The 8,879-nt window shown below is 41.0% G+C and overlaps 1 long non-coding RNA gene across 1 annotated transcript; it reads left to right on the top strand.

Annotated features, from left to right (window-relative positions):
• The first annotated feature begins 573 nt into the window (after window positions 1–573).
• On the top strand, window positions 574–2,317 carry LOC103635250 (uncharacterized). The gene is made up of 2 exons (XR_557255.4): window positions 574–740; window positions 2,021–2,317. It is a non-coding gene; the product is annotated as an uncharacterized lncRNA (long non-coding RNA).
• Window positions 2,318–8,879: the final 6,562 nt, after the last annotated feature.

Here is an 8,879-nt window from a genome sequence, read left to right as displayed (position 1 = left end):
ACCGAACACCACCTCACCAGAGGTGCCGGATTGACGTCGCCGGACTTCGTCCGACTGCTGACGCACGAAGACCGAGCTACACGGTGAGCCGCTGGTCGATTCCTTGCGCATAGATCACCGTTGACCTCTAGTGGAGCTCCCTGAGCATTTTGATTGAACTCTACCGTCGTGAGCAGGCCGGAGCACGTGTCGCCGATGAACCCGACCGCCTGCGCACGCGGCCAGCCCTACTCCAGCCATCATCGCCGGCGATCCGCCCCTCGATGTGACCGCCAGGAGCCCCCGGACCTCACCTACCGCCGGTAAGCCGCGCCACCGCTTTTTCCCTCTGCGGGCTACTGTTCCGGCGAGGAGGGAGCTCGGGTTAGGAGAGGGAAAAGCTAGGGGGTATTCGCGAAGTCAGTGACTCAGTTAAACAGTTCCTTAGAGACACGGTTTGAACGGTTTAGTTAGGGCTTGTTTGGCAGCCCAATTCCCTGCAGGGAATATGTTGTTTTCCCTGTGTCGATGGCCCACGTGGGAAGATTCCACGTGACACATTTTCTGCATGTTTGGAAGATAGCTTCGCGGGGATACTGGCCCACCCTTGAGCCATGTTTCCGCGGGGATATTGGGCCGGCCTACAGACATCAGGCAGCTCTCCCGAGCATGACATCGTTTCTGTTCACAACTCTTCCGAGCATGCCGTCGTCTCCTTTGTCATCATCATCAGCTCAGATCTAGCAACTTCGCCTTCTCAGGTAAGGGCTCTGCTCACATCTTCATATCCCTGCTACTAGGTTTTCGTCGTTTATCCTCGCTCGGATTCTTGTAGATCTCGCTCACCTTGTAGATCTCGCTCAGATTCGTTTGTCCTCGCCAGACGCGCTCACTTCGCAGCTGCCGCTGTGCCTATGCTACTGCATGGGCCTCTGCGCCTGGGAGGCTTGCGGCTTCCAGGCTTAAGTCACGGGACAGCAGGACTTCAGATTTTTTTAGGTCTTTGAAACAAGGCTAGCGCACATTAGAATCGAGAGTCTCAGTACGAATGGGAAGTACCGTCATAAATTTATCTTTGCTACTAGCAATAGGAAGCACCGTCATAAAATTAACTCTGGTAATAAAATCGATTGGATATATATTGTTTCTAGGAAACTAGGAAGGATCCCGTGTAGAAAGTGTGGCTAGCTATCCTTTTTCATTGGATCATTTGGCTTTTTCTTAAAATATTTCTTCCAAAACAGTCTCACTTTTTTCTTAAGTTGTATTGGTGCTCCCTAAGGTCGAAAGCAGGAATATTACTTTTCTGCAAAATCACAAAAATGCACACATTTGGGACTTTTCCTAAGCTGTGTCTTCGAGCAACCAAAAAGCTGATGTTAATTTATTTTCATTTTTTTAAGAGAAGAAAATTCTTTGGATGAAAATATTGATCATTTTTTACATGTGTACTGATCATTTTTTTACTGGACTGCTGTCAGGTATAACTGGAGTGCTGTCATAAGTGGAGTGTTGTTAGTTACATGTGTGCTGATCATTCTAATCACGTTGTTCGTTGTTAATCATGTGAAGAAAATATTCAAAGTTTTATAACTTGAATTTTTGTTGAATCTGGCAATTGTATGGCCTAGAACTTATTGTTCATTAGTTAGAAAGACTACTTAAGTTCATTAGTTAAGCATGTAACAAAACATAGCTTTATGATTTTGGCTTCAGCTTACATGAGCACATATTGTGTGACAGCAGCTTCATATTGCCATCCAAGAACATGGTAGCAGCAACATCTTCATATTGTTTACATCTGTCCATGTTGTATCATTAGACAACCAATTTACATAACTGTATCCTTGAATGGTAAAGTAGCTTGTAGGATACTTGGAACATAGCCTTATGATATTTGTGCATATGGTGCATATTTGTGCATACATTTCTTGGCTGTGGGTTTTTCTTTGTGCATACAGTGCATATTTCCTAGTTGTAAAATATTGGTACATGGTGTAAACTAAACCGTGTGTCAATTGGTATTACTTGGTACTTGCAGAGTGTTAAGTGGAAGCAACATATGAAGCTGACATGGAAAAGGAAGATGGAACGACACTCCACATGAAGCTTGTAAAAAAGGAGTCAAACTCAATTTAGTCTAGTGTCAAAGTTTATAATGAAGGGACTTGTACTCTGTTTCTATGTTATATTATCTATTTGTACGTGTGAATGGAGATGATCTTATGTGTGGGATGATGGATAGATTAACTTTGATGGATATTAGATGATATTTAAGTTAAACTTTATCGGATATTAGATGATCAAGTCTGGTGCATGTTTTTTAGATTTTTAGTGATGTTTTATTGTGTTTTTTATTTTTCTAAATATTTCCTATTTTTCTTTGATTTTTTTGTGATTTTCTGAAATATTTTGTCTCAAGAGGGGTTTTAGCCCCTTGGTTGCCAAACAGTGGCACGAAAATACGCTCGAGTGGAAAAAATCCTCCTATGAAATTGAGGTGTCATTTAAAATCCCTTGGTGGATTAATTCCCTAGGTTTTTTGTCCATTTGTCGGCAAACTTGCCCTTAAGGAAGAACCCAGGGACCCCGGTGCAAAGCTGTTTTTCTTAAACCTTTAAGATTTATTCTTTTTAAATAAGCAGAGAACTTGAAAAATTCATAACTTGAGTTTTATTCAACCAAATTTGATCAAACTAATTTTGTTAGGACCTACATATTATGAATTATCCAGCAAAAATAATAAACACCATGGTTTTAGCAAAGCTTTTTAGAGTTTGGATTTAAACAAGTATACTGCCCAAACCTTAACAAAATGAGGAAAAATAAAAATATTTTTGGACTAGGGCTGAGAAAAATTGGAGACATAATTCACTGATAACTACACTATTTAAAAATGTTAAACTCCCCAGTACACTAGGTTAAGGGAAGATTACTCATTAAAACTTGTATTAGACCAAACCTTAGGAAAATAAAAAAGAGAATTTAAAATGGGAACCAGAGGACAACCAAATTTTTCCTAGCTTGCTTAGGTGATGTAGTTCATAAGAAAATTTTGTTAAACCCTCTTTTAGTACAAAGAAAATGCACCACTTTTTATTTATTAAAAACAGTGAGAACTTAGAAAAATCCTAGAAAAATAACCCTAAGGAGGAACCACCCCAACCCTAGGAATAACTACTATTAGGCTAGTATGAATCTAGGAAAAATACAAGTTCTATTGTTTGATATTTTTCAAATGGCAAGTTAGTTATAAGTGCCTTTTGGGCATTAAACTTTAGAAATTCCCAACTAAATAACCATTAAGTCACCTTCTGTGATTTTTGGCACAGAGGTGGGTTATTAACCCTAGATGGTAGCAAAAATAATTTTTAGTGTAGAACCCCCACCTAAATTAGAGTTGTAGTACAAAGTGACCACCTACCCTAACTTTTGCTATTTTTGCCTTACGTTTATCCTAATTAATCTTAACCTCAAATTTGTAGAATAGACTACAGTTACCAATACTAACCCACTGTAATTTTTATAACATTTTTGGAAATTTCTAAATCATTATGGTAGTTCAAGCTCACTTTAAAAGCATAAATAGAAAATAAAAGGGGTATTGTGGAAGGAATTAATATTACACAACTAGATCTCTCTAAGTGTCCCCTAAAACTTTAATGAGATGATTAAATTCTTCATTCCACTCAAGAGCCTAAAATAGGTAAGTATAAAACACTAAGAACATCGTACGATAAAGGAACCTTAGTTTAACCACTGCCTTAATATTACTTCACCATATACATCATGTTTACTAAATTTGCATATCGTTAACATACATGTATCTTATTAATTGCATTTGATAGAGTGTAACCTCGCTGACGGAGAGTACGTCCTCATTCCAGAGCAAGGAGCTGCTCAGGAAGAAGTCCAGGAGCTAGAACCAGAGCCTGTTATCGAGGATCTCCCTGCCCCAACTTTTGAAGGCAAGCCCCGGTTTTATGCATAACTGTTATATATACTATTTTACTACATTTAATGATTGTACGTTTGTACTGTGCACTTAAGTGTAGGAGTTGCTTGAAACCCTAGTTGCATGAACTCAGGATTCCTTTTGAGATGGATACTAGTATGCTAGGTCGAGTAGTTGCTTTACTAATTAGGGATCTCGGTAGAAGTCGAGTGATTTTTCTAGCACTCGCACGAGGTCAGGAATTGGTTGTATCCATTTTGATTATAGAATGATGATGGTCTGTGGGCACAGATCCATGGGGACGCGTTGTCTACGAGACGAAATTGAAATAAGGATTAAGGTGTGGTACCTATGTCAAGCGTTTGAACGTACTAAACACATATCAAGAAATATGGTAAATCGATAAGCCTAGTACCTGAGTGAACCTGCCCGCAGATTGCCCTCCTCACGCGACCTGAGACGTAGTCTCCCATTCCGGTTATGGTGGGAACAAGTGCGGTCACTGCACGACGGCGGTCGAGGTCAGTGAGGCATTGTATGCCAAGGCGGTGAGCCCCTTTCTGTTGCTAGGGAATCGATGGGGACAGTTGATATGTGTGGGGACGGAGTGCCCCTACATGTCGTGTGTTTAGGTTTACCTTGCAAGGGTTAAAACTCGATTCGAATCATCTGCTTCCCGCAGCTAATGAGACTGCTTGATCCCATTGTACTGCATTGAGTAATAAGTGGAAATGAGGTTACTTACAAAAGATGTTGGTTGACTAAATTGCTTGCTACCATGAATGGATAGTTAGGTTCTCATCTAGTCTAAATTATTATTCTAGAACTTGAAAATCTAAAACTTGATTTTAGACTCAGCTAGTGCTTTTGGCAAACCAAACCCCTCAGCCAAACAGCTTCATGGTCTAGAGGTAGAGGAGTGGACTCCTCACACCGGGTAAGTCTAGCTGAGTATTAGTATACTCAGCCTTGCTTGTGGCATAATGTTTTACAGGTTCTCTAGAGGATATGGTTGCAGGAGTGACTTGGTCGTCCACCTTGCTACTAGGTTGGACAGTCGAGTGGGACCCTACCTCAGCAGGAGAGGAGCATGGAGAGTGATGGGCTAGGCTTCCCCATCCTCCCTTTATTTACCGTTAGTTACTACTTTTGCAAAAAAACTTTGATGATGATGTAATAACATTAAGTACTTCTTTAACTATGGTTTTATGCTTTATTGTATTTTCTCTGTGCCTCACCTTTGAGTGAGTAAGTGGTACTTGATCCTGTTAGTGGCCTTGTCGGACTAGATCCGAGGGACTGGCGGTTTATTCCTATTTAAGTGTGGTCTAGCCTTTAAGGCGGGACTTAGGCACTTAAGTCAGAATAATTCAGGCGGTTTCGCCACAAAAGCTAGTGAGCTGAAGCTAGTGCTGAAGCGTTGAAGAAGACTTTAGAAGCTCCTTTTGTTAAAATCTATAGTAACACTTTTGGAAATTCTTTGTGCAAGAAAGTGTATTATTTGACAAAGAATTGTAATTGAATGTGAACATATTGTTGTAAATATTTGTAAATGCTTTGTAATGCTATTTTACCTTTCATTCGTGTGTTGTCTGCTTTGCTGTGGATGAAACCAATGCTCATAGCTTTTTGAGCCAAAGGATAATGTAATGAAGTATGCAAATGTATGTTGAATGTAAAAAACTCATGTGAATACACAACCAAACTCTGCATACCCTTAGGAACGAGTTTGGAGTCTCTTTCACCTTTTACTTAGGTGGTATTTCAACTCTGCATTTCCTTAGGAATGACTTTAGAGCTAATCTCTGCATCCCCTTAGGAACGACTTTGGAGCTTCTTCACCTTTGACTTAGGTGGCATTTAAGCTCTGCATCCCCTTAGGAACGACTTTGGAGCTTCTTCACCTATGACTTAGGTGGCATTTAAGCTCTGCATCCCCTTAGGGACGAATTTGGAGCTTCTTCATACTTTTTTACACTCGATGGTGTAATCCCAGATCTTTACATTTTACATGTGGGGAAAGCTGGCCCTTGTATTGCACAGGGCTGCGCGAGAAAAAATAAAAATTACAACCTATGGCCCATTAAAAACCTTTCTCCCCTCTTGAAAGGAAAAAGTAAGAAAATTACATAGTTTACACATAATATCTCTGAAGCTCATCTGCATTCCAAGATCTTGGAATGTCATTACCGTCCATGTCTTTCAACTTGTATGATCTAGGTCTTGACGAAGACACCACCAAGAAAGGACCTTCCCACTTAAGTTGAAGCTTCCCCACTGTGTCTGTGTTGGCCACTCTTCGAAGCACCAAGTGTCCTAGCTTGATGTTTTTTAATTTTACCTTTCTGTCTCGCCATTTAATTGTCTCGGTCTGGTATTTATTGATGTGATCTATTGCCTGAAGCCTGGTCCCTTCTATGGTGTCTTTTGTTATTTTGCAAGCCTCTTCGTCTTCTGTCCAAGCTAGGGTCCTTATAGAACATGTTCTTGCTTCTTCCGATGTAATTGCTTCATCACCAAATAAAAGTTTGAACAGGGTAAATCCTGTTGACCTTGAGACAATAGTGTTGTGATTCCATACCACTTTTACCAACTCATCTGGCCACTTTCCTTTTGGTAGATTGAAGATTGACTTCATTATTCCTGTTATAATAATTCTGTTAGCTCGTTCTACCAATCTATTTGATTTTGGATGCCTCACAGATGCATAATGCATTTTTGTACCGATTTGGTCACAAAAAGTTTTGAATGTTTCGGCTTCAAACTGAGTTCTATTATCAACCGTGATAGCCTTCGGCACACCGAACCGACAAACAATATTCTGCCAAAAGAATTTCTAGACCATGGCTGAAGTGATTGTAGCTAAGGGCTTAGCTTCAATCCACTTTGAAAAGTACTCCCACAACATATTTCAAGTTTCCTTGCATTGGTGGAAGTGGGCATAACAGATCTTGGCCCCACCTTTGTAATGGCCAAGTGGGTTGGATTAGCTGAGTTAAGGACAAAGGTTGTTTTTTTATCTCTGGCATACTTCTGGCAATTTTCACATTTTTGAACTAAATCTGCTCCATCTGATGCTGCCCTTGGCCAATAGAATCCTTGTCTGGGAACTTTTCCAAGCAAAGGCCTGGACCCATTATGAGCTCCACACATCCTTGCATGTATCTCTTTCATTAGTTCTTGACCTTCAGCTCTAGACAAACACTTCAGCAATGGAGAACAAACTCCTTGTTTGAACAATTCTCCTTCTATGATCATATAGGGCCTTGTTCTGGCTTGCATTCTTTTTACATACACTTCGTCATCCGAAGGATAGTTGCCTTGTAGGAAAGATACAATCTTAGTCCTCCAATCTTCGCTGTGTACTGGTGAGATTGTTAGCACCGCTCGCTCCATGAGCTCGACTGAAGGTGCTTTTAGAGTTTCAAAGAATACTTCCGAAGGGAGTGGGAGCCCCTGTGTCGCTGATTTAGCTAGTAATTCTGCATGCTCATTTTCTCCTCTTGGGATATTCGTCACTGAGAAGCCTTCGAAAGAGGCTTCCATTCTTCGGACTGTATCGAGATACTTCTCAAGCTTTGAATCTCTTGCTCTGCTGCTTTTATCAACATGGCATGTGATGACCTGTGAGTCAGATTTGAGGACTGCTCTTCTTATTCCCATCTCTTTAAGCTTTCGAAGCCCCAAGAGAAGGGCTTTGTACTCTACAATATTATTTGTGCAGTTGAACTCCAATCTAGCTGCATAGCAGGTTTTGATCTTGGATGGTGAGATTAGGATAGCAGCTGCACCTGCACCGAAGGTCCCCCATGACCCATCACAGAACACTGTCCAAGCTTTGTTGTCTGTTGTACTTTCTTCGTCCTGAGCCCCTGGCATCCAATCAGCAATGAAGTCTGCTAATGCTTGGGATTGAATCGAAGACCTATGAACAAAATCAATAGTGAATTCATTCAGTTCTGTAGCCCACTTTCCAATTCTTCCTGTGGCCTCTCTGTTCCTTATAATGTCCTTGAGAGGCTGAGGTGAAGGTACTATAATGTGGTATGACTGGAAATAATGCCAAAGCTTTCTAGAGGCCATCAATACATCATATAACACCTTCTCTAGCTCTGTGTAATTTCTTTTTGATGGACTAAGTACTTCAGAGACGAAGTACACTGGAACTTGCTTCTTTGCTTGGTCATCTTGTTTCTCCTGCACCAGCGCTGCACTGACTGCAGCGTGGGAAGCAGCCACATACAATAGCAATGGGGCTCCTGATGAAGGTGGAGTCAACATTGTCAATTGTATCAGATACTGCTTCAGTTCTTCGAAAGCCTTTTGTTGAATTGGTCCGCATTGAAAGACTTCGACTGATTTTAGCACTTCGAAGAATGGCAAATTCTTCTATGCTGAGCTTGAGATGAACCTGTTTAGAGATGCCAGTCTTCCTATTAATCTCTAAGCATCTTTTCTTGTCCTTGGTGGCTCCATCCGAAGTATAGCTTCTATCTTGCGTGGATTTGCTTCAATTCCTTTTGTTGATACAAGGCACCCAAGAAACTTTCCCTTCTTCACCCTGAAGACACATTTCTCTAGGTTCAGCTTGAGACCAGCCTTTCTAAAATTGGCAAATGTTTCTTGCTGGTCGGCAATATGATTTTCTTGCTTCGTGATTTTTACAATGATGTCATCAACATATGTCAAGACATTCCTGCCAATCTGAGAGTTAAGGACTCTGGAAGTCATTATGCAGAAGCTTCCTCCGGCATTCTTGAGCGCCTTGGGCATCCGAAGGTAGCAATAGGTCCCACTAGGGGTTATGAAGCTTGTCTTAGGCTCATCTTCCTTCTTCATCTAGATTTGATGGTAGCCTGAATAACAATCCAATAGACTCATGAGCTCCGAAGTGACTGCTGCATCCACAAGGGAGTCTATTCTTGGCAGGGGGAACTCATCCTTT

The sequence above is a fragment of the Zea mays genome, chromosome 8, assembly GCF_902167145.1.
Source record: "Zea mays cultivar B73 chromosome 8, Zm-B73-REFERENCE-NAM-5.0, whole genome shotgun sequence".
NCBI classification, from domain to species: domain Eukaryota; kingdom Viridiplantae; phylum Streptophyta; class Magnoliopsida; order Poales; family Poaceae; genus Zea; species Zea mays.
Note: the sequence above shows the minus strand (reverse complement) of the source record. Positions and strands in the feature narration are given on the sequence as shown.